The following is a 27,118-nucleotide window of genomic DNA, read 5'->3' as shown; positions in this document are numbered from 1 at the left end:
GGATCCTGGATGAGTGGAAACTGGCAAGCTAACAAGAGTGCTTTCTGTTTCTGCACTTCAGTGCTGTGAAACACTCCATATTTACCCCAAAGAGAAAAAAAAAAAAAAAAACAACTCAGGAATATACTGCAGAATTGTCCATCAGCACCAATTTCTTCTCACAGAGACACACTATAAGCAATGGACACTACTTGACTAATCCCCAGACTCCCTATAGAATAAAGCAGATTGCCAGTTCTAGTCCTAAAAGGACCAAACAGGCAGAGTTTGACTTTCCTCCTGCGGCGGGTTAAGCCTTTGGTGGCTCTGACAAACTGCAACCTGAGCTCTGCCTTTTGGGGCCCTGGCCACCCATACCATTAGTGCAATTAGGACAAAACTAAGCAGATAGGAAAACAGAAACACCTCTCATTTCTGCCCCTGACACAGTGCCTGTGGAAGTGCATTTCTTCCAGACAACCTGTGAGTCCTGCTGGGGTCTTGAGCCAGTTGAGACTAATGCACAATAACCACAAATGTGCTCATCAGGGCCCGAGTGCAGTGAAGCTAGGATTTTACCTGGTGTATTTTATATTTGGGCGAAGAGCTCTTCTGTCACATCTCAAGTCACTTCCTTTCAGAATCTTCTCGTACATCAAAGCTCACTGGTGAATGACAATTTGCAAGACATGAGAGCCTATAGAAAAATCTTTCCTTTTGGTTTTTCTGGTAACCAATGACTTTGGAAGTTGCAGCCATTTGCTGTCACTTCTTGCTTTACAACTAAAGCTAAATATACAGTGTTCTGGATTTCTGGGGTAAAATAATCTAAGGGAAATAACTTATCTAATTAGCCGCTAAAAGTAGTGTATTTAGCTTTAGGGAAACTGTGGTACAAAGAAGGATAAAGAAAGTGTGAAAAGAGTTTTTTTAATCAGAAGTGTTATGGCTTTCCATGGTAAGAGGTATACATTTAATTTTGTGGGATATCTTAGAACAAGCAGAAAAAACACTGAAATATGTTAACGTTGTATTAGCAAAGGAATGATCTGCATAACATTTTCTGGCTCTTCTGCCTCTGATTTATCTGACTATGAATCCTTTTTAACTGGCCTTTGCTTTCACCCGCTTCACAGAAAAGCAAAGTATATGAACAGCTTTGCAGAAGAGGGAACTTGGAAGATTAAGGCTTAGTGTTTGGATTTTCTGTAGAACTAATCCATAAGGTTAGATGTTTTAAATATGTATTCAGTGCAATTTCATTATTATTTATTAAGAATCTGTGCTTATAAATACACACTATTTTCTGTGCCTTTTAACAACACCAAAACTAAACTGTATGCTGTTGGCAGTACCTCTTCTGAGCTATTTGCCTGAATTATTTCTGCAGTAAATCTCTAGAAATGTCCACTTAAGCAGTAAGGGTCATAAATATCTCATGGAAGCTATAAAATACAACAGAATTCTGGAAGTCATAATTTTAATGGATAAAACTGTGCTGTAAAAGAAGGGCCTCTGGGACTGAGGCTAAAGTAAAATTTATCTAAGTGAGCTGCGATGATAATCCATCTGCAAGCGATAAATTATCTTCTGTCCCAGGTGTGACATATTATCCAAAGGGTGCCTAGTGATTAAGGACACAAACGTATAGATGTGGCTGAGGTCCAAGAAAGCTCCAAACAATTAGTGGTGGCTGGAAATTGTCAGCAATTGCTGTGAATGTTTGATCGTTTCCTCTGTGCTCAGGTTTGCCAAGCTACGTGGTCCCAAGTGTCCATGACCTGTCCGCAGTGCATGCAGTGTCCAGTGGCAGGGCTGGGGATTCTCACCTCCATCCAGGATGTGGACAAGCTTTATGACAAGGTATAAATGCACCCCCTTCCATCTTGCACTGATCTCATAGGATCAGACCAACTTCTGGGCAAAAAAAAAAAAAAAAAAAAGAGGGGAAAAAAAGAAAGAAAGAAAGAAAAAAGAAAAAAAGAAACTGGGTATGCTTTTAAAAAGAAAAAAAAATAGAAATAATTCTGTTTGGTCAAAAGCAGAAAAAAAACGTTTCTGTTCTAAAGAAAGCAAAAGTAATTCTTGGAAATGCTGAATTGCATTGCGGTATCGTTATAAACAGCTGCAATTCTGAAAGGTCTTTCAAAGGGGCCAGCACAGTCCCCATAAATTAGCAACAATAAAATGTTTAGCCAGCAGGCAGGGTGTGCTGGGCTGGCGACCCAAGTCGGTCCGTTTCCTTATACAAACTGATTATGTTTCAAACAGTAAAAATGGCAAGCTGTTAACGGCAGCGAGCGTGTTTACATGACTTGGTGTCACTGGAAGGATCAGAGGCAAACTGCTTGGATTCCTTTATTTGCAGAGGAGGTGAATGGGATCCAGCTCCTCCACTCCCGCAGAGGAGCCCAGGCCACATGCTGGAGGAGCTGCTCTGCTGCCCACGCTCTGCACCCTCATTGGGCAGCTTGTGTAGAGGCTTCAATCTGCCTGATATAACACTCCTTTTTGGGAGAGCCTGACTACACTGCTGGAATCATGAGGGGAATGCCTTCAGAAACCAAGAGCAGGGGCATTTGTGTTCATTTTCACCAGTCTAGAGCATGAAGATGCCAGGACTCTCATCAAACCCAGGGTAACACGGTTGTGCTGAACACCACAGTCTGCCTGTGGGAGTTCCCCTCAGTCTGCCCGTAAGACTCTCCTTGCCTAAACCATTGGGTCTCTTCAGACCCTATCTTGGCTGCACACAGTTGATGTCTGAACTACCAGCAATCTGGTTGCTGTTACTCATCATATGCCTCTCTACCTTTTTGCTTTTTAATAGTGTGGGCCCTATTAACATCACAGTATGGTGTATGTCCAACATGAAGGATTTGGGCTATTTATCTGCCTCACTGTGACTTCCCCATGTTCCTGCTAGCACCAAGAAAACCCTGTTCTCATTTCCTTACAATCATAGAAGAGAGTTACATTTCTTGCCCCAAGGAAAATACCATCTATTGCATTGTTCTGTACTGATACAGAACCACAGGGTTACTGAAAGAAAACTTGTGACCTGGGAATCATATCCTTGTTGATGGGAGCATGGAATATAAGCTATAAGCTTATTAGGGAGGTTTCTCTGGGATGTCTGAATAGAAACTGAGATGCACTGGTTGTTTTGGCTTGCATGTTCACATAGCCATGGTTCAAGAAATTCACACAGTGCTATAGATATCTCCATAACTGTTAATATATATTCATTTCATTCCAGAAGCAGGAAAGCAATGTATAGATGTGAGTGAAGGCATTTTTTGCAAATACAAAATTATTTATGTCTCCTTTAATATGTAGCTGTGAATTCAATGACTTGCTTCAGTCAAAGAGATGAAGAGAAAATACAGGCGCTCCTAAGGACCAAGTGTCTTCTTTTAGTGGTCTCAGAACAAAAAGTTTAATCTGTCTTTTCAGGATACCAGTTTTATTTTGAAGTTCAGCTACAATTTCAAGTAAATGAGAGTAAATAGGAGTTCAGTTGCTTGAAAGGCAGATGTTTTATTTTGGGCTCATACAGAGTCATTTCTTTGAGTTATTTGTTGATGGTTGGTTTGGGACAGTTACTATTATCCCTTGCACTGCATACTGTGTGTGTGGTATTGATTGAGTACTGGGGAACCAGAGTCGCCTTCTTCAGATCCTGGCTGTCCCAGTGACCTTCTCTGCCACCAGGAGTACTCAGGAGCTAATTGTTCTTCCCTCTTCTCTTTTTGCTTTTCTGGCAGAGCTGTGAGCTCCCTAAGGACCAGCACTGCTGTCAGGCACTTGTGTAGTGACTGGCATCCTGGATTGCTGTTTACATAGGTGCACGTCAGTAAATGTCCTCTCTCTCACTCATAAATATTATTATAACTGTTGAGCATTTTAGAAAGTCCCACACCTGTCCTCTCACAAGAGTTTGAAAGGAGAAGGGAACATAAACCAGCTGCAATTAGAAACCACAAAAGGTTTTATCAGAGTTCATCCTTGAGGTAGCAATACCAACCATGCTATTATAACCAACATTTGAACCTACGTTCATAAACAGAACTGACATTTAATCCCAGGAGAGGCTGCTGATCTGTCATGCACATATGAGCCATATGGATGTTTCTTCTGACTCTCACACACAAGTCACAAAAGGAAAGTGGCAAATACAGACTGATACCACCTCCCTGTTTCTGTCATGTAGATGCAGCAGGTGGCTGGCATGATCAGGCTTGTAATGTCTGAATGTCTTCAGTCCCCCAAAATTAGCCATGAGGCTTCACTAAAAGACTCCCTGAACCACAATACAAAAATAAAGCGTCAAACATATTCTATACAAAAAAGGAAACAGAAGAAAAGCTGTTGTTATAAATGTAATATGAGCTTACTGATATCCAGGCTGCCGCAGACATTACTGCTGTGGGTTTTAATGTACTTTGTAACAGAAGCTATTAGTATCTGAAGTATAACAAATCTAATGGTACATTAATTTACAATATTTACTCCCGAGGATGTTGCATAATTAATGCATTTTACTACTATTTGGAGGCAGTGGAAGAAGGAACAGGATGCTCTTGCTGTTTGCCACTATCCCCATCACTGCCACGATCCTCCTGAACACCATCATATGGTGGAAAGGGAGGCAAACAGGGACAGAGGAATCCGGTCTCAGCAGCTTGCACACTTCTGGAGGTTTTGTTTTCAGCCTGTGGACGTTCTGTCACTTCCCAGCGCACTATCAGCGGCAATGGGATCACGAAGCAGAGCACATAAAGTTGAAGAGACCTTTGTCCTTGAGACTTCTGTAACTGCCTTTAGTGTTTCTGCGTGGTGTGAAATACACAGTCAGAGGAAAGTTGTTCATCATGGTCCCCTCTGCTTGTTTTGACAAAAGAGCAACAGAGCAGCCTGTCAAGCTCATCTAAGAGTGTTCTACGTCTGGTCCAAACCCAGAAACTCGTGACCAAGGATAAAAATTCAAACCTGGTACGTAAATGCAGACTGTGAAAAATGTGGTGTGACGGTTGGGAGGAATGCAACTTCTGGTAGGACTCTCCTAAGCTGCAAATCCCACTCAAATCCCACCTAGGTGAAAAGACCTCCAGACCACAGAACATGTCTTTCATTTGACTGCAAGACCTTGGGCCAAAATTATTAAAAATCCTGGGGAAAAAAATTCATCAGCTTTAGGCTTTGCCATACCGATTTACTGAAGCCTGAAATTAGAACATTTGTTAGGGAAAGCCAGGCTAGTGTGTAACTACATATTCTGCATGCTGAAAAACAGTGAAATGATGATACTTCAATAGCTCAGCAAGACGTCACAAGAAAGAGGCAGTTCTATGTTTTTCCTGTGCCAGGTCTAGGCAACTGTCCCTCCCCTTTCTCACAGAGTAGCACAGCAAGATATGGTCCTTCTGTAAAAAATCATCATATTTTCACGTTCTGTTTTTTCAAAAACCTTTACCCTTTACTTGTTCCATCTTGACTGTCAGCCATGTAAAATCCTCACCCCTCAGTCTGCTACTGCCGCCACCCTCCCCCCAGGCTCATCACAGCTATCATCAGCCCATTCTCCATCAAATCTCCTTCTCTCTTTCCGTAGCACAATTGCAGACTTCACTTCATGGGCTCCTTTGTCAAACCTAGCTGTCTCTCCTCTCCTCTCCTCTCCTCTCCTCTCCTCTCCTCTCCTCTCCTCTCCTCTCCTCTCCTCTCCTCTCCTCTCCTCTCCTCTCCTCTCCTCTCCTCTCCTCTCCTCTCCTCTCCTCTCCTCTCCTCTCCTCTCCTCTCCTCTCCTCTCCTCTCCTCTCCTCTCCTCTCCTCTCCTCTCCTCTCCCTTTTCCCACTAAAGACTCAAATGGAATCCCGGAGGGTCATTTCCTTACCTACTTCCCCATGATTCACTGGCCCCGGTTTAAGTTCCTCACTCACCCTAAGCTGCTGACCTGTAAATTCTCCACAGTCTTATAAATCAAGGTACAATCTTGGGTGCCTTCTGAATAGTACTGGAATACTATATCAAGGATTTCAAAGAGAAGTCACTGTTTAACTATAAAATCATCCATTTGTTTTGGTATGTGCTAGCTAAAGACTAGTCTATTACAACTGATTTTTATCTTGTTTTATCGTGATGTAATCAATGTAGTCAAGTAATCACACAGAGAGAAATAGTATGACACAGTGAGTTTAACTTTCACATAGGTAAGTAATGAGCCAGACTGCAATACAACTCCGACAATTCTAATTGAGACATAAATCAAAAATATTCTCTGACTCTTCCCAGTTAATTTATTTGTGTAATTCATTAAACTGTGTGTACATGTGGGTCTGGAAAAGCAAGGATTTCTCAATTTAAATACTTAAAGACAAAACTGCAGGGCAAAAAGTGAGATTGTCATGTGTAATGAAGATAAAGTAGCTTTGCAGTAAATTTAATTAAGCAATGAAGTGCCAGTGTGGTGTGCAAGGAATTTACTCAAGGTTCTCAGGGAAGGCTTTCATTCATTTAACTTGCATTCTTGAGAGCTAGTAGTCAAGAGTCCTGAGAGAATAGATATGCGCATATGTGTATATCACCTCCCCTTATTATTTGACTCTTTAAGGTATACTAGAGACCATAAGTACAAGTTGGTTAATGAAATTTAAGAATGCAGTAGACAAGAAAAAGTCTGGAACCAAATCACATAAATGTGATTATTTATTTATTTGGTTTCCACATGGTGTTCAAATATAACTTCTCAGGTTTTTTTTCAAATAAAATTATTAGAGATTTATTTCAATGTTTATGCACTTTCCTTTGAACTCATTACCCATGTCTTGGGCAGTCTGTTTCAGTAAAACGGATGTAGGTCTCACAGATACTTTATCTGTGTGACAACAGTGGCTGTAAACCAAGTGATAATGCTTATGTTTCTCTTGTATTTGCAATCTGCTGCTATGAATAGCGAACATGATCAAAGAGCATTTAGAGAAACAAGATCATAACTGAAATTGATATTATTTTCCTTTTTTTTGTATTTTGCTTTTCATTTTTTTTAGTAACTGCCTTTCAACTCAGAAGTCCAATCGCAATATATGGCTAACACTCATGCTGTTAAAAAACTAGTCAGGCATGTCTATCCTCTATCTGGTTTGCATCCTACTTGAAAGAAAGAAACACCCTAAAAACACAAGTCAACAGATTTTGCCAACTTTTTATTTTTCCTCCCTCTTTATTCTTCTTTTTTTTCCTTTTTCATCCAAATGATTCCCTACTGCCACTTTTAAACACGACAATGTTAGGCTTGTACGCATTTCTGGGTACAGTGACCTGTGTTTTATTTTGATATATTCTGGAAGATCCTCACTGACTTCAGCAGAGCTCAAATTAATTTGAACTCCCCAAAAATACAACCCACCTTTCCTTAAGATCATTCATATATATTCCCCTGAGAAGGTTAAAATAGTCTCAGCATTTTCCTATAATTGACAGCCCCATGTGCTGCACCCCCTTCTGTTGCCTGTCATGTTGATTGTCACAGGAGGTAATCAGGTGGTCTATGGGCATCCCACATTTTGTTCTGTGTTTGGCCTGTAAACTGGTGGTGTTCTGCTGTACAATTTTGTGGCTTGCTATATACAGATTTGGGCTTGGCTTGTGCTCACTGTGGTATAAAGTCATGTAGGAAGGATTAGAAACGGACTCTCAAGTAAGATGGTTTAGAGCCCTATGGAGGTTTTCTTGTGAAATGGGAAAAAAATCTCCCACACAACCATCTCTAAAGAAGGGATTACCTGTTTTCATTTACCACTGAACCAAACCCGAACATCTCCAAGATGTTTTTGTGGCTAATGCACAGCTGGTATTGTGAGAAATGCTGAAAGTTGTGGCTGAATCCTTTTCTCAACAATGCCCATGTAAGGCTGAAATAACTACTACTTTGCAAAGGAATCTTGCACTTTTACACTAGCATAACCAAGGGCAGAATTTGCCCCAGTGGTTAAATATCTGTCTCAGTGAAGAGATTAAACATAGTGAAATCAAAGCAGCCAATGAGCCCTCCTTGGAGTTGCGCTCATTTACATCAGCTAAAATTATCCTTCATACTCAGTTACTGTTCTTGAAAGTATTTGGATATGCAGTTATTTTACATCAGCTGAAGGTAATAAAGCAGTTGAATGCATATTGAATTTTACACTGATACCTCTTAGATGGTAGTTCTGGTCATGAAGACTTACAAAAAGCTTCTACCATGCTGCCAAGCAATGGAAATTAGGTGAATGTGTTGGGTCTCTGACTGTCCTTCACTCCTGCAAAGCAAACTCAAGGGTAAAAGGGATTGTATGTTAGTGTGAACCAGACAAGCCTGCAAGCATGACAGGGTCACTGGAGACCCTACTGGCTGTAGGCAGGGCTCTGGCATGACTTTTACCTCATATCTGTGAACTGGGAGTGATTTGTGTGGGTTCATGGTACATTCAGCATAGCATGGCTCTGGCCTCTTAGAAAGTATCCATATTTTCTGCAGACCTTTTCCAAGACCCCATTTTCTGGACAGGTGGAAAAGGTGTTGCTGTGAAAACATAGTGAATTATATGTCTCTCCTTTTGTTTTTTTGTATTGGTTTATGTTTTGCTTTTTTTTTTTTTTTTTTTTCCCCATAAAGGGCATGGTATCTGACCATGTAATATAGAAAACTCTGTATTGAAAAGGGTATTTGTCAGCTCTTACACTGGTGTATGAGAGCTGTGAGTTATATTAAACTGAATGTCCAGACTTGAATATTCGTGGGCCCTTGCCTGTCCCCACAGCTGGGACAAGATTCTCCCAAACTCATATTAAAAAGAGTTATTCCTTCCTCTACACTTTCACTTTTGTTATATGCAGAAGAAATTCTTCCCTTGAAGTATCCTGCAAAGTGTGCAGGATTGCATCCAGAATTAGCATCAGAGTAGTATTTTGGCAATATTTTGTTCCCCACAGACTCTAAATCACTGAGTCAGAAGGACCATTATAGAATCATAGAATCACAGAATGATAGAATGGCCTGGGTTGAAAAGGACTTCAAAGGTCATCCAGTGTTAACCCCCCTGCCATGGGCAGGGTCGCCAACCACTAGACCAAAATTCCTTCCAATACCATTCCTTCCAGTACCCAACCTCTGAAACACATTGATAAAGATTTGTGAACCATGGATATGAGATAGTGGAAAATGTAACTTAGGTACTATGGAGACCAGAGATTGAAGTGGGTGGGTTATTCAACTTCCAAGAGGCTGTAAAGTGAAATGAAGTGCCTACCTATACCCCATAAAAGGGAAAATAAATAAATAAATAAAAAGCTCCACTCTTTTCTGCATTGCAATTATCCTGTTCCAGACCTCATACACATCTCTCTTCAGTAGGCAACACACTGAAATTTTTAGATAAATTTAATATTCTTTTGGCATCCCCAACTCCTTCACATAGGAGGACTTGACCCTTGAGTACATGAGGAGCACAGCACTACACTGCTGTGCAGACACGCTTGCTGTTCAAGCAGCGTAGTTACTTGAGACCATGCATGCCTTTAGTTTCATAACAGAACTGCTAAGGTCAGAGATAAAACTACTTCAGAACATCTCAGGGCCACTAGAAATGTTAGATCAGCCATATTACACCCTATGGAGCCACTATGTTTTTCTTCTGGGAAGTGAGTGTTGCTTAAACCAATATCATGCCCTGATCACTGTGCAGTAAATTACAGGTTTTTCCCCAGTGTCAGTTTCAAGCTTTGGTTTTCCCTTGACACCTCTGATATTTTCACAGGCCATGACCTGTTTGTGTATCTCATGTTGAGGACCAGTTTTGGCACCATACTGACTGCAAAGTTTTGACACAAGCTCTGAAATCAACATTTGTAATGTATGTCCATAACCATTTTTCATCATGCACATCACAGCAGTGTATAGCCACACTTACCAGGGATACTCATGGGACAGCACAGCACTGCTTGCAGCAATCAGCCCCAGAACAGCCCCTGATGGGGTGCTGAAGCTGTCCTGAAATCTTCCCCCTTTCTAGAGCATCCTTTCAGAAACCTTCACAGCATAACATGAAGTCTACTTAAAGCAGAAGGAATCTTTTCAGTACATAAGGGCATCTTGGTCTGGCTGTGAATTAAATGTGCTTAGGTGGATGTGCAGCATGGGAGGGGCCTTTGAGAAAAGCCAAGATACTGCAAAAGAACGTTTGTATAAATTTGGCAGTAGGCAAGATGAGTGAACTAACTGGACTCTGAGGAAGCACAATAAAGCATGATTATTTTCACGCAATTTTCAAGCTATGAAGCTCTCTGTTTCCATAAGATAGGTTCAGAGGAATAAAAACTCACTGGGACAGGTTGCCCAGAGATGCGGTGGAAGCCCTGTCCCTGGAGACGTTCAAGACTGCACTAGACGGGGTGACCTGATCTAGCTGTGCATGCCCCTCTTCATTGCAGGGACTAGATGAACATTTCACGGTCCCTTCCAACTCTAAGGATTCTATGATTCTATATCTTTTCAAAATTCCCTTTGGAAACTGGCAAATTTTGTATGTATGGATTTTTGTATATTGCTGATTGTAATAAGTTAAATCTTTTCTTAGCAACATAGAGAGAGGTCCTTTGGAATTTCTCTACAGAAATGCATATATTTGTCCAGAAAACCATAGAGTAGATAACTTTGGAGCTTTTTCCTTTTTGTCCTGCTTGGCTTTAGCACCTATTCCAAGATGCTCAATGTGTGACATCATTTTACTTTCGCACTGGATTACATCACAGAAAAAGGGAAGGTGGTGGTGTTAACACCAGAATGCATTATGTACGAAAATTCTTCTTCTTCCCCATCATATTGAGGGAACATGTTGGATTTTGAGGATATTTTAATGTCTTCTAATGGAGCTGGTCTGAAGGCAGAACTAGTTTATATATAGCAACTTAGAACAGGGAGGAAGGGCAGCATTTGTGCACAGGAGGGGCAAGGACAGAGCTACTCGGAAACGTCATAAATTAACATAGCGTGATGACATATGAAAAAAAGGGACCTGGTTAACGAACCAAATTGTTATTGCAATGAATGTTTATTTTTAGAGTTACAGGAGGTATATTTTAGAGGCTATTAGTGAAAAAAAAAAAGAAAAAAAAGTGTGGGGGTGGATTTTGCCTAACATCTAACCACATGCTTATGCCCTGCAATGCAGGGAAACAAGGAGAGCATTGGATTTCACAGATAGCACCACAGACAGCTATTAAGGTCTAATCCAGTGTCACATTTCTGCCCAGTGCTGGCTAACGACCAGCCCAATTTGCTGGCTTCTCTCTCTCTGTGTTTCTTCATTGTTTCAAGCCATGCAGAGACTTATCCTAATAACGGGTCAACCCTCAGCCAAATGTGTTCAATTGAAGGCCACCATGGGAGAATGGCAGGATATTGTCTTTCCAACAGCAAGTGAATTTCAGGCAGCTTAAGGCAGTATCCATTTCACTATAATGCTGGTTTATGTTACAGCCCTTTTCAAACTTCTAATTGCCCTGTACTGCTGACATTTATAGACATCCCCTACTTTAAATGAAAACACAACACTGAGGTCAGAAGGAGGTTCTGGGACAGCAGAGATCCCAGGTGAGGCCAAGGGAGGAAATTACTTCAAAACTTCCAAATGCCAAACATGTTGGGGTGGGGGAGAGGAGAAGAGAGAGGAGAATAAAATCCAGAGGTGAAGGAGACCTTGTTCACAGCCCCAGAGGTATGGATGAATAATAGTGACTCTTGCTTAGAGAAACATTCAAGGCTTTGAGCACATCCAGCCCTCTCTCCCCTCATTTTCTCCCCCCAGGTACAAACATTTTTCACTGTTTGTTCATCTGGATGCATGACTCTCTTTTGGCTTGGCTTTTCAGCTGTGTTAAGCTGGTGGATCCCCAACAAAGTGACTTTAGGACAGCCAGGAACCTTATCATACTGCAGTGAGAAAGTGCTCTGCCCAGCAAAGAGGAGAAAACTCCCAGATTTTCTGTCCCGTTCTGGCATCCTCATCCAGAGGAAACTGATTTAACAGCTGCTGAAGTAGAGATATTGTTACATAGGTTGGCGCTTGCTTTCCAGCATGCTGTGCAACCTGCCAGCCACAAGGTGAGGTGAAATCCTAGCCAGAGGCCAAGGTGAACCAGAGCGATGTCTTTCCTTTGCATGGGGGTCTACTGGAGTGGTTGATTTTGTCCTTTTCACATCACTCCTATACTGTGATATTATTCCCCTAGTGCCACTATTCCAAGGGAAAAATACCTGGTTAGGACAGAACTGAAGGGTTGCTACTGTGTTTCAGTGAAGTGCTCTTTATTCTTCTATATTTACAATCATTCTTGAGCAACTCTGGGGAGTCAACGCTTGGCAGCCTGGCTGAGCAGGGCAAGGCAGGGCAGAGTAAGGTAGCAGAAATAAGGGGCAGGACCAAGGAATGCACTTTTTCCCTCAGCCTGTTTCACTCTTTTGTGAAGAGTTGGGTGTTGAGCATAGGATGCATTCTTGTCTGCAGGAGTGCAGAGCACAAGCTCACAGGTCTGTGGAACATGTGCAAAAGGAGAAGATAAGACAGCAGGAGGGACCCCTTGGTTCTCTATCCTGAGTGCCACAGCTCCTTAATAAGCCTGAATACATCACTGCTTTGATCCTGCTGGAGGGTTTCCTACTGCATCAAGAGAACAACCCCTTCCTGCTTCTGAATGGAGAGAAATTCAAAGGGAGAAAGCACAGAGACTGAAGAGATTATGATCTTCTGGTTCTATTCATTGCTAACCACCACAAAGTGATGTTACACTGGAAATTTATCCTTCCTCTCTCTTTGTTTTATCAAACACATCCAAGGAATAAGCTAGCTTGGAGGTAGAGATTAGAATGTGAAAACTGCACTGCTTGACCTGCCACTTGGTGCTCTCCTTGAGCAGACAATTTCCAGGACTGCAATGGATCAAAACAGGAGCTTTACTTCTTCCCTTTTGTCAGTGTCACCTTTAGAAAGACAAGATTATGAAGTATAACACTGCAAGGGAAGATATATGAAGATATATGAAGATATATTAATATAATTCTGTCCCAGTTATATAAAAATATGCTTAATACCAGTGTAAACCAATGAAAAACAGAGAATATATGGCTTATAGTTCAAATACACTGTTTAAAACTTTTAGGTACATAATAAGTTTTACTTGAAGTACGTTTATATATAATTCCAAAATTCTGTGATTACACGTTGCTATAATATTTAAAATGCTTTTATACACCAGTATAAAATCTTCTAAACTGTCAGATATGTGCTGACTTTGAAGTCTCATGGTTTATCCTTCCCATAGATACACTTCCACACCTTTCCTGGTGTCTTGCAAATTTTCTGGCAGATACATACCAGCTATTACACAAGATAGTCAGGAGACACAAGGTGATGGGTTAGAATGTTTCAGATCAGCTGCTGATTATTAAAATGCAGCTCCAGTGATTTTCAGTGAGAGAATAGTGACAAATGTTTTTGAAAATCCTATGACAAACATCTAAATTGCTTTGATTCAGTTGCTTGTACACAGACCTTATAGTATCTGAGAGAGGGTATCTGCTATGTAGGACTGGTAGATATCAATAGGGCCTCACAGAAGTTCCTACATTTCTGGACAAATAGCATGAATAATTTTGTGATAAAAGTTGGGGGGGGGGGGGGGGGGGGGGGGAAATGTGGCATATTTTCCCAATTTAGGGGAACTTAGCTCTGGGTGTCAGACAATGCCTGTAGATCTGACCTCTGTTGGTCATGACAAGTTTGAGTTTGAAATTATCAAACTAAGGGTAATTCCTGTTAAAGAAAGCATACATTTATTGGGCAGGAAGAGGTTTACTAACTTGGCAAATAAAGTAAAACAAAATTAAATTAAATTAAATTAAATGTGGGGAAGGGGTCACTTTATGCTTTCTTGTGGAAAGAAAGCATGTATGCCATGTAGTCATCCAAGAAAATTTGGAGGAGATCTGTTCACTTCAGCGGAGAGTTGATAATCTGCAGCTCTTAAAGAGATAGCCTGGAAAGATTCCTCTGGTTTTTGCAACTTTGTCTTTGACCTTTCATAGGTTTAGACGATGAGGAAAAACTCAAATTCTACTGATTTGGAAAATATAGTTGGTGTTCTAAATATCTTATCAAAATAATGAAGTTTGTTATGAAGGTTACCCAACAAGACCTAAATGAAACTTAGAACAAATGCAGCACACCTGGCACTGAAGTATCTGTTTCTCTCTATGTTTGCATCTGTTCCCATCTCCAGACATCAACAGAAGATAACTGAAGTTATTCCTAGTAGGCAGGACATCCACGTTCCATAAAACTGGAGTAGTAGTTTGGAAGCTGGGCTATCAATATGAAAGGACAACAGAGCAGAATACACAGTACAGTCTTCCTTCTCCTTCCCTCCTGGAACTGTTCTTCATGCTTTTTCTCATTACTTACAGAATCAAGACTTAAAATCCTTGTCCTCCAGCATCCCACTGTCATGTCAGGGTTCATCGAGTAACATTCATGCTGTGTTAGGCTTCCTGTGGCTTTTCTGCTTATACCTTGCAATGCCTGTACCACTGAAAACTTATCCAGCTCCAATTTCTGCCTGATCCATCCTAGTTCCACGTTGCACAGAAAACTCCATACCTGGAGAGAGGAAATGGACAGGGAGAGCTCTTGCAAATGCGTTCATGCAATATCTCATCTTTGACTTTTTTTCCAGAGTGGTGACAACCTGAGTCCACGTTATTAATAGCTCCAATGCCTGCAAATAATTTCACCCGTTATTGTATTCTATTTTTGTGAGATATGATATTTCCACTAAAACTTCACCAATACAAATGTATTGCCACAGTACATAAAATGCATTTTTTATTTCTTCTCTTAATTTCTGTCAAGTGACAATATACTATCTCAGGAAGAAAAATGTCATTCTCCTAATGGGTTGTGTCAGTCTCCTTAAGCCCGGTGGGTTTTCATTTGAAGCTTTTGTTCCCTTCTGACTCTAGCTGTTCATGAAAAAAGAAGCCTCTTCCAAACAATGCTTATCATATATTTATGAATGGGAAACCCATTTCTAATGCAGCTCCTTGTTCTTGTGCTATCATTTCTGAGCAGAAACTCTGACCTATGTTTCCACCGTTTTCAGATTTCAGCTTGTTAAAGGGAGTATTTGGTATGCAGCACAACGTTCCGCCAACATTTCATTACATTTAGGGATCCAATTACTCATGCAGAGAGTATTTTTTATCTAACTTGGAGTAAGGTTCCTTTTTCTGGGGAGATTTTATTTTAATTCCCTTCAGTTTGCAATATCCTACAAGTATTCAGTGATATTTTTTAAACTGTGGCAATGACAAAATAAATAACTTTTTTCTTCTTTCTATATATCCTTCCTTTCCCTTCCCTTCCCTTCCCTTCCCTTCCCTTCCCTTCCCTTCCCTTCCCTTCCCTTCCCTTCCCTTCCCTTCCCTTCCCTTCCCTTCCCTTCCCTTCCCTTCCCTTCCCTTCCCTTCCCTTCCCTTCCCTTCCCTTCCCTTCCCTTCCCTTCCCTTCCCTTCCCTTCCCTTCCCTTCCCTTCCCTTCCCTTCCCTTCCCTTCCCTTCCCTTCCCTTCCCTTCCCTTCCCTTCCCTTCCCTTCCCTTCCCTTCCCTTCCCTTCCCTTCCCTTCCCTTCCCTTCCCTTCCTTTTCTTTTCTTTTCTTTTCTTTTCTTTTCTTTTCTTTTCTTTTCTTTTCTTTTCTTTTCTTTTCTTTTCTTTTCTTTTCTTTTCTTTTCTTTTCTTTTCTTTTCTTTTCTTTTCTTTTCTTTTCTTTTCTTTTCTTTTCTTTTCTTTTTTTCTTCTCTTCTCTCTCTCTCCCTCTCTTTTTAGTGACTCTGGAAAAGAACCAAATCCAGATGAAATGCATCTACAGGATTTTTGAGTAAAGGCAACATTAATGATATCTAATTAGACCTACAGTAATAACATCACCATCCTTGTTACAAGACATATATATATCTAAAGGCTTGTGATCTGCTGAGTTAGGAAGTTAGCAAGCTGGAGGGTCTACCACAATTTCTGAGCACCCAATCAGCTACACCACACATTACACACACCATGGAAATTATAACCTACTGTACAGTTTTTGTGTAATCAATTTGGAATGACCAGATTTGCTCTCAAAACAAGACTTCCAGGATGCAAAAACCGCAGATCTGAGCAAAACCGCAACTCCCTATATGCAAACTGTCACATTTTTATGTAGTACAGTGAATCTAAAGAATTTAAAACAAGATGCAGAAAATCTGAAATGCCAGCAAGCTAGTTGTGCTGTTTGCCCATGACCACAGAAAATGAGTTTGGATGTCATACAGAGTCTGCAACTTTTTAAAGAACATTTAATGAGTATATTGAAATTGCTATCTATGAATCCAGACATATAACCTCTCCAAATCCTAATAAAGCATTTCTTCTTCTTACTCTTGCTTGACTCCTGAATTCTAACTCAGTCTTTTAAGGATAAACTTCCTTATTCTCTGAAATGTTGATCTATGCTTGTGAATTTTAAGTAACATCTGCTTTTAAGAATTTCAATTACTTTGTTCAGCATTTATATCTACTTTTTTTTTTTTTAATTTTCCTTTCCACTGTATCTATTTGCCATTTTATGCAACACTGAGTTTTGATGCTTTTATTAATTTTGGCATAAGACAGGAAATTAAAGATCACAAATAATTCTAGTCAGTTTAGAAAAACCAATGTCTGTCACACACTGAAAGAGGCCTTTTAGATGAATCCTGTTCAAATAAACACACAAGGCAGCATCTTACCTTGTAAAATCCCCCTTTATTTTGACACATTTCTGTCACTTTATCACATATGCCATGAATACAGTGAAATTAGTTAAAGGAAAATGAACACTAGATGATAAATTTATCCCAGGCATTGCAAGAGATTACATTCAATGTATATCCTGGACTAAATTTTTTTCTAGGCAGTCTGTTTAATACTCTTTCCTTGCTTTAAAAGGAAATATTGTACTTTTTAGCATCCAACAAAGCATCTTTTACCAGTGAACTTCTCTGCAAATATGTTGGGTTTTTCCTTTATTTTTGCTTGAGTGATTCAGGTTTTAAGCTGTCAAACTAAATCTCAAGAGATCTGGAGTTACCCCCAGACACTTAAGTAGCCCACTTGTGTAGCCTGGAGCTCATCACCTGAGCTGAGATGGGGATAACAGAGAGTGGTGCCTTCTCTCTTTCATCACATTGTCCTCCTCCTGGCATCACATGGGCAAAACCCTTCTATTTTCTCTATTTAAAAGATGCAGTCAGTGTTTAGAATGCTGCAAAGAGAGTCTAAGCTGACGGCACTGATCAGGCTGAGGCAAACCTAGAGAACTCATATGGGTACTCCTGTCCTTCCAGCAAGGGATGTGGCAAGCTCTGGTGGGCTTGTGGCAACAGGCTAACAGGGCAGGCAAATCACAAGCTAGTCTGGCTAGCTAAGTAAGAGTTCATCCATATCCTTGGTTCTTCAAACATAAATTGAAATGATGCCATTTCCCACTCTGATACATATTAAGGATAAAACTACTGATACTTGTGTCAGTGCTTCTGTACAACAGGAAGATGTTGGAAGAGGTATGTTTCTTCACCACAACTTGCCCTCAAATTTTTGAGGTCAAATTTTTAGTGTTCTATATTCACTCAACTCACATTACACTATTAGTACCGTCATTAGAAGTTTCTCAGTGTCATGAAGCTCCAAAGTCATTTGATCATAGATATCAACCCATTAACTGTGTGTCCTTTTTTTTTTTTTTTTTTTTTCCCTTTATAGCCACTTGGAATAAAAAAGAATATTTACAATGGAGTTTTTTTTATAAGACACTTTATGACCAAACCCTTCAGGAGGGAGGTGTTAGCATACAAAACTAGCTGGCAATTGTCCTTATTTGGTTAAATGAATCTTACCAACTGAGATAGCTGGGACAAGGCTCTTGGGGGGACGCAGCTTAAAGAACAGTGATGTACCAAGGGCTGAGAACAGTGGCAACTGAATCCGTGATCTAGATAGAGGGATGCACACCTAATGGCCACAGACATCATGTAATACAGAAACACATGTTGGCCTGGCCAACAACCCAGGGAGCTGAAGTTCTCCCTCTCCTCCTCTGCAGTGTATCCACACTTGCAAGTTGTAACTACTTAGGAGAAGAAAAAGAAAAATTACACACAGCAAGTGTCTGGTTTGAGAAACATCTGAGTAACCTGAATCAAGTGGCAATGCAGAGGTGTCTATTTTGACACATACTAGCAAAATACTTATAGCTCTTCTCTGGGCTCTGGGAAAATGTTCTGTTGCACTCAGTTAAATACTGAGTGGATAACTTGGATACTATGCCTCCCCCGCCCTCTGTTATCATTAAGGTATTCACGCTCCTAAACCCTCACTTCCATGAAGTTGTGGATCAAAATGAGCAGTTAAATCCTCTGAAACTTTAAACTGCTAGTCTGAAGTTGTTCCAGAATATATCTGCAGATAGAGTCAGCAAGGAAGCAGATTTACTACATGTGATGAGGGGATGGGGACAAGAATTCCTTTGGTGTTTAGTCCATACTGGATCAAAATACATGGTTAATCCCAAATCATTTATTCCTCTATCTTGCAATTCTTTGGAGAAATCAACACTTTTCCTGAGCAGTAACAGGAGCTTCTGATGCTTCACTGTTCGCAAACAAGACTGATTTCCCAAGGCTGGGGACCCACTGATCCTGCCCTTTGAGAAGAGCCATCAAGAATGAAGAGAATTTGCAGAACATCTTTGTTTTGCTGTAAGTTTCCCAAATTCATTATATTTTCAGGAAAACAAATACACACATCACACAGAGAGCATTCTGCCATCAGGAAAATGTTGGCAGGATGTATTCACAGTGAAGAACAAAGGCATAAAGATAAATAAGACTCTGACAAAGACAAGTATTCAAACATATTGAAGTGTGTGTTCAGAGTCAGGCATCTCTGTAATTACTTTCTTGAAGTATATCCAAAGTACTAAGCTAACTTACTTGTTTTTCTAGAAATACAGATGGACAATATGGTCCTGGTTTTCTTGCATGCCTCACTGTATCAACTACATAGACCAAGAGAGCATGTACAAAACCCACTTCACATGAGAGCAGTTGCACTTAACTTGTAATTTTCGTCCACAGAAATATATCAAGTTTAGAAAACAGATTTTATGTGTATGTATATGTCCAAACTCATCTACACGTACAGAGTTTGCATGATTTCCTAAACTGCTGCAAGGCATAAGAAGACAACACAGCACTATAGTGCTAACTCACTATAGCACTTCTCCCTATTAAACAGAATAAAAGTAAACACTGCAGTACAGCTTCACACCATGTAAGAAAATGCATTAATCAGTGGTGAGAAGAGGACTGATGGGGACATAAAGTGGTCTTAATGTCCCTCTTGCACCAGCCCCATGAGAGGACTTCCCTGGGGATGCAACCATGCCACTGATGAGGTTACTTGCTCCCACCATCACAGCACTGAACACTGTCATGTCTATGCATCTTCTCCCTATGCCCAGACACTTCCTTTCACCTTTTTATAATGTACAAAGAATGCACTATATTACTATTTTCAGCTCACAAAAGGTGATGATGGGTTGATTGTGCTGGGTTCGTTGATGATATTGGTGGTCTTTTCCAGTCTTAATGTATGGTATGTTTCTATGCATTCTATAAGTACTTTAAGGAATTTGTTTTCTTGTATGCCTTAAACTCTGAAGTTTTTCTACCACAGGCACTGTTTCTATCTCTCTCCAATGGCAAGAAAAGAAATGTATCAAGTCTGCCCCTAACTGAAGTACACCTAAAAAGGTCCTGAAATTAGATGGAATTATTATAGGCCACATTGATGACCTGCCATAGTCCATCTCCACTTGAATTTCAAAATGCATCTTCAATAATATGACACTTCAATCAGTCAAACTGCCCTTGTCCTGCCAAAGATTTTGCATCGCCACATACTGATTTGTTCACGTTAGTCAATGCTGCAAATGAGTCTAGTAGGTAGACTTGCACAGCACTATGTGATCATGTACTTTGGCCACATATCCTAAGACTTTTTCCTAGCTTTCACACTGACATAGTAGCTAATTATAAGAGCAAACTGTAAGCCTATCTGTTTGCCCTTCCCTGTTGCCAAGTAATGCTTGGTTTGACGTGTGACAATAGTATTGAGATGCTTGAACCGAGGTTGATATATAATAAGAGAATGATGTTGAGGGGAAACAATTGCAATAAGTAACTTCCCTTATAAGGTAAAGAATCGGGAAACTATAGGTTGTACATTTGAAATGCTGTATCACTTCAGCAGTATTTTCCATGTTAGGGGATAAATTGTTCTCGGTTTCTCAAAATCATGCTATCATTTCACCATTTCACCTTATTTGATATTTATAACAAATAAAGAAATACACAGCTTTTTTTATAGACCTTTACAAAAGAGAAGAAGAAGAAGATAATGTATATATAAACTATCCAAGTATGATTTTGGATCCATGATTCCTGAGCTGTCTGGTTACTTCATCTGTGACTTTGATCCAGTCAGTGTCTACAGTTAAGAATAATTTTACATATATTGAACTCTGTGCAACCAATGACAAAGATTTTGCAGCTAATTCATAAGCAACTGCAGATTCACTTCCTAAGCCCGTAACTCAGAACATGCAGTCAGTATTGCGGCACAGCAGAGATAAATCTTTCCACTTTCATACATCTTTTCAAGTTGGAATAATTCAGCTAAAATTAACTTAATTTCTAAGTCATCAGAAAGCAAACAAAATGAAGTCTTGCTTATATATATGTAATTATTTGATGCCTGAGAATTCTCTCAGCCCCCATGACAGGCCCAAAACTGAATCCACTGATTCCCAAATATCTGTAACTTTTTAATAATATTGCTAATTTATTTATTTATTTATTCATTTTTATGTGCTAAACAACATTTTAAATCCTAAACCCACAAGTATTAAATAAACCCCCTTAGAAGCATATAGGAGATTTGAGCTGGCATTGCTTTTGACTGTACTCTAGTACTGACAAGTGCCTCACGTGTAATCTTTTGCTTTTTAAATTTTCTTGGTTGCCAAACCTAAGCAAAGGTTGGAAGAGCCTGTTCATAATCCTCCTAACATCCTATTTTTTTTTTTTTTTTTGAAGCCCTAAGACTTGAGAATAATTATTATTTTCTCTGCTTTGCAGTCAAAGTAAATCCCTGTGAATTCTACTTAAGTCAGAGTAGAATTCTGCTCAGAGGATAGAAAAAGTGCCACTGATGCAAGTATGTCTGGTTTGTTGGAATAGTGATGCTATTGTCAATAGCCGTAAAGCACCCATTAATTTCTATCAGAGATGCATTGTGCCTCAAAGAAAAACAAACAAAACAACAACAAAAAACACGAAAGAACATTGTCTTCATTCTCTCCAGTTCATAACTGCTCCAGCTATTTATGGCCTGCTCTTTCTACCCAACCTTTTGGAGGCATCCATGTTTTTCCCTGGATGCCTCTATCTGTAAAGAAAGAAGTGGGATTGACTTTTGATTGATCAGTTGAGTCTCTGGTGAGAATGAAAATAAATTCCCTATTATGTGTGGAGAAGGAGTGGTTTCGATGGCTTGATCTGACCTGACAGCCATCTATTTAGTATGTTCTCAGAAAAACTTATTTTGGGATGTCAGCTATTCATTGCAATCAGTTGAAATTTTTAGTAGGATACTACTGGAAAACAACTTTCTATTACAACCAATCAAAGTTTAAATAACAAATGCCTAAATGCTTAGGTTTTATAGGGAGAAATCTGAAGCAGAATGCATGATGTATTTTAATATTTTACAATCACCTTGTACTGTTCAATCTTGTTTAATTACACTTCTAATTTAAATAAATAAATAAAACATGTCATCACTGCATCCAGGAGAAAAACATCCTTTCACCTCCACCACGTTCTGTACAAAGACACAGTCATAGGTTCAAGAGACAATACAGCCTATTTCTGGATGGCAGATGCTCTGCAGTGTAATCATTATTCATTGGGCACAGGGATTTTCAGGCAGGCTGCCAAACATCCCATGTGACTCTGCTTATTACCACATTTCTTAAAGGAGGGATTTTTCTTGGAAGAGGGGAGAGTTCATGTTTGATTTGCTACGCAGTTCTTGACAAGTAGTTTTTAAAATTAAATGTTATCATATTTTTTCACATGTACAAAACTTCAAAGAATGTGATCTTCTGCCTCCCAAACAATCACACATTAAACTATAATTCTCTGCAGAACTCAACTCTTCATAAGAAGATAGGAAAACTGAGGCCTGCAGCTTAAACCCTTAGATAAGTGCATGTAAAATATAATGAACATATCCACTATAAAGAGCAAGCAGTATGTTCACTAACATGTTCCTTCTCCAATACAAATTGATCTTACCAGTTACTCTTCCTAGGTACCTCTATTTAGACCTCTATGCTCATCTATGGTCTGTACAACATACTCCTCCCAGATGGGAGTGGGTAAAATAATCTACAGATGAATCTAGTTCCAGGATTTGATGGACATGACAAACACGTGGTTTGCATACTCTAGATCCTGTCTGAGAATTCACAGCTGTGTAGATCACCAGATACTTAAGCTTTGCTCCTTAGATATAGGATGTAACCTTATAGGGATAGAATGATAGGACTTCATTTTAGACTGAATAAAAGATGGTGAAAAGATGAATATATTTCTTCACTGCAAACTTCAAAGGCCCTGTGCACTGCATGATATTATGATGTGGAATACTGATAAACAAAAATCATAAAACCATGACAGACCCAAATTTATATCTTTTAACTTATTTTAGGTTTGTAAGAGTTAATTTCAGCACCTCCAAATTAAAATGTCATTTAGACATATAGATGTCTTAATAGGTACTTAGTTGGGCTTCAGCTTACTTCATGTATGCGTCAGCAATGTAAATGTCTCATCTGAGGTGGTCATCTAAGCTCTCTGTTTAGACAGTTAGAGAACGTGGCACCTTATAAGGCTCTTCTCTTCCTGAAGTAGATTTCTAGAGTAAATCTTTTAGCCACATCTTAAAAAATCCCATTTTTTTGTTGATGGTGACAGTAAAGAGAAGATAGGGAACTGGCCCGCTTGTAGATATCTGCGTTGTAGGCATCATATATATCTTAAGTACTAACCCACCGGGCAAATAAAACACAACCACATTTAAAAACTGGAATCGAGATAGATTACCTATGAGGAAAGACAGAAAATGCTGGCATATGAATTCAGCATGGTTAAACTGAGACAAAAATCCTCCTTCATGTTCTTCAGCAACACAAATACCAGGAAAGAAGAGGAAGCTTTCCTGATATGCTGGGAGTGCCCAGCCTTGTCTACATCAGCTGACTGGCAATAAGACTGTTTGCCTGTGGACTGATGACTGACCCAATCTCTGAGTGCGAGGAAGCACACCAGAGGGTAGCAGCATCCCAACCACTCTGTAATGGAACCATGGGGCCCTGTAGGAGCCACTGCCACCTCCTGTGCTTGCACTCACTCCATGAAGCCTCCTTCTTGGCATCCCTCTTGGAGAAAGAAGTTCCTTCAATCCCTTCTGGAAGCATGAGAGAGTATAGCTGGAGAATAATGGGAGGGAGAAGGCAGATGGACCTGTGGCTTGGGACCACCAGGAGTTCCAAACTGCTGCCCTACTCCCCAGCTCCTCAGCTAAGTAAGGGATCTGAGATTCTTAGGAAGGAAGGAAAAGAGCATCTCAGAACAAAAATGCCTTTGAAATGTTCTCAGATGCTGAAGAAGTCCTTAGGGGAAAAATTAAAATTAAAAGAAAAAGGGGTTGAGAGCCTCTGGTTTAAATGATTAAGCAGCTTTTTCCATCTCTAATTTCTATGACTTCATACTTGTGTGTTGAAATCCAGACTCCACTGAAACTAAGGATGAAACTCCCACTGAATTCCAGGAGCCAGGCTTTTATCTGCAGTGGTTAAGGAGACCCTTTGCTAATTCTAAAAGTCCTAAGTGCTATTCTAGGAATTTCCCCATTGTCGTTAAAGCCACTGTTGTCTTCCTAGTATTGCAAGAGCAATTCCACTTGAAAAGTGATCAGTAGAAATACAAGTATTATTATATTTATAAAGCTCCCTTTCTGTTTTTCACTGTCTTTAACAACAGATGTTTCTACTAATCAGTCTGAGAGGTAAAGATGTTAACCTAAAGATGGGATGTAGATCTTGGTAAGATCAAGTTTGGCCCTACAAGTCTCCATGGCCTATATGCAGCCGGTCAGCTTCTTTTTATGCTGACACCTCCTACTAGTCACAGCTGATAGCCTGAAGTGAAGCTCTCAGGCATCATGGATCTATAGATAGGAGAGAATAACAGAGATCTGAAGGGAACGTGGAGATGACAGCTGTTTTTCGCTAGATCTATCCACTGTAACTAATACAAAACATGGAAGCATTTAAATGATTTTTCTCTCTCCATGCTAGACTCTCCTCAGCATGACCACTCCACAAGTATCCTTTTAGATATGGTCTCCTTCCTTGCTTGAGGAGGGGTCACACCATGTTTCTGCAGTTGTTTAATTTTTGAGGAGCGGAGATAGTGAGGCAACAAACCCTTTCACTTTAACCGTGGCTGTTTAAATTCATAAGCGCAGTAAGAAGAATGCAGCATGAAGGCACTTCTGTGATTTAGTGCCTCTCCCTGGATGATGGGAAGGAGTGTCCTTCTCATGGTCTTTCCCTTCCCTTAATGGCGTCAGGCTCTGCAGTATTTCCTGCCCACTCTTCAGTGCTGGAAATGCTTCAGCTTGGAATCCTGGATGGATCAATGAGTCATGTGTGACTCTTCGGTGTAATGCCAGTCAAGACAGGAGGGCAGTCCTTTGTTCCCTTACATGCTTCTGCTTTCCCCCATGCCACCTGGGCACCCTGAGACTTCAGTGGGTCTCAGCCTACAGAAAGCACCAAAAGCCCAAAGTGAATCCAAAGCTTAGGTGTTCTGAATCATCCTAGTTTGTAATCAAAGAGAACTAAAAATATAGGTATAACTAAGATCAGAGGCTGTCACAGTCCAGCCTAACATGGTTGTTATTTTTGGCTTTATCCAGAAGCCTTAATTTGGCTGGGCTTCATTGCACATCGTCTGTATGATAGTCAGTGTTACTTACCACATTTTCCCTACGTGGCAGTTTGGACAATATCTGCATCATTTTGTTCTTATTAAATACTAATGGTGCTTGACATTGCTTCTTTGCAAGACACTTCTCCACGTTCTTTCATTTATAGTGCTTTCTCTTCTTTGACTGCCTCAAATTTTCCCACATGCTTACAATTGCTTTTAGCAAATCCCTGCTTCCTAATTGAGGCATGCAACTCTACACACTGGAGTGGTCCACAGCAGATAGTATGCAAAATTGTGTTCAAATTTGTTGAGGTTTCTTTCTCTACCAAACAAACCAGAAAAGGATTATGAAAAGAACAAAGTTGCCTCCAGAACATCCTGATGGCAATTGTTTTGTCCTGAAAATGGCAATTTAATATTACATTTTTTTCATCTGATGTGTAAAACGGTAAGAAAAAAAAAAAAGGAGCTTTGATCATAACCATGTGCACAGCAATATGAATAACAGATTATATGAATAACATTAATGCTCTTTCTATCAAAAGGTTGGGAGCTTTTTTCTTTACTTTTCCGCTTTGTATAAAATTACCATTATCAACTGCTTTTTCCAAACATCAAGGCAACCGTAAAGCAAAGCAGGGGTACCTGTTGAAGTTGAAGTAGGAGAAGCACTGCTATACAGAAAAGAATCTTGTGTGGCAACCAGACTTCTATCTTTATTCCTGAGATAAACTAACATAAGACTATGGATTTTGACATCTCTAAATTTATTCCTGATTTCTGATTAATGTGATATATAGAATTGATCAAAGTGATACATGCACAACAACCTTCCACATGTGAATTCAGAAAAAATGGTTTAGATTATCACCATATAAATTAGGAATGTGCCATTTTCTTGAATGAATTTGTGTCAACTTTTTGCTGCAAGTTTAGCCAAACAATTGAAAACTCCCTGCTCTAGGAAATTCCTTGGCATCAGCTCTATCCATATTCTAAGAATAAGTAATTAACTGCTTATGTTGAAAACAGCAAAGAAAAAGAAATATGGAAACAAATGGCTCTTTGCACAAATACTTACAGATTGAGTATTCTGGTAGAATATCTCTGAGATTCCTGAAAGTAAAATAGCATGAGAAAAAATACATATTTTTGACCAGAAAAATCAGCAAGAGAAGAACCAGAGTAGTACCAGATCTGGAGGTCAGTGGCCCTGCCTGTGGCAGGGGGGTTTGAGCATGATGATCCGTGGGATCCCTTCCAACCTGTGCCATTCTATGATTCTAGAATACTTGTATGTAACAGAAAGCAGAAGTACCGAAGAAGATTTTTTGCCATCTAACAAACTGGGTTCTAGCAATAAGAAATAACAGAAGAATGATAGTAATTGTAAATAAGTAAAAATAAATAAATAAATAAATAGAACTTAATAAATTAAGTTGCATTCTCACAGAATGGAAAGTAAATCCTGTGTTTATATTTATATGTTAAAACAAAACAAAACAAAACAAAAACCTGGCACTTAATAAGTGAGAGATTTTCCGTTGCTACCACTTTGCAATACCTTAGCAGATTGTATAGAAAATCTTCAGAACAAGTCAAAACGCCTGTCTGTGCTTTCTGAAATCGTATTTGCTAAAGAGAACTGGCTTACACTATTAAACAGAGTTAAAACTACTATGGTAGGTTTAGTAGCTAAACAGCAGAGAATACCTTGGAAATATATTGTGTATTTGTCAGCTCAATTGTGGCTTTCTGAATAGTTCTAAACTATAGACATGGAAAAAAGCTTTGAGGAAATAAGATCTTGTTATACTCCTCCCTCCTTCAATCCCTAAAAAGAAAAAATATAGAAAGTTATATATGAAAGACTCTAATTTCCCTCTTCTTTAAATTATTGTTCAAAC

General features: G+C 39.6%; 1 long non-coding RNA gene across 1 annotated transcript; it reads right to left on the bottom strand.

Annotated features, from left to right (window-relative positions):
* Positions 1-15,859: 15,859 nt before the first annotated feature.
* On the bottom strand, positions 15,860-26,464 carry LOC121110308. Its single transcript, XR_005858662.1, has 4 exons — positions 26,404-26,464; positions 26,293-26,327; positions 18,465-18,546; positions 15,860-15,902 (listed from the first exon to the last, which is right to left on the bottom strand). It is a non-coding gene; the product is annotated as an uncharacterized LOC121110308 (long non-coding RNA).
* Positions 26,465-27,118: the final 654 nt, after the last annotated feature.

The sequence above is a fragment of the Gallus gallus genome, chromosome 3 (assembly GCF_016699485.2).
Source record: "Gallus gallus isolate bGalGal1 chromosome 3, bGalGal1.mat.broiler.GRCg7b, whole genome shotgun sequence".
NCBI classification, from domain to species: Eukaryota; Metazoa; Chordata; class Aves; order Galliformes; family Phasianidae; genus Gallus; species Gallus gallus.
This window is presented reverse-complemented; position numbering and strand designations above follow the sequence as displayed.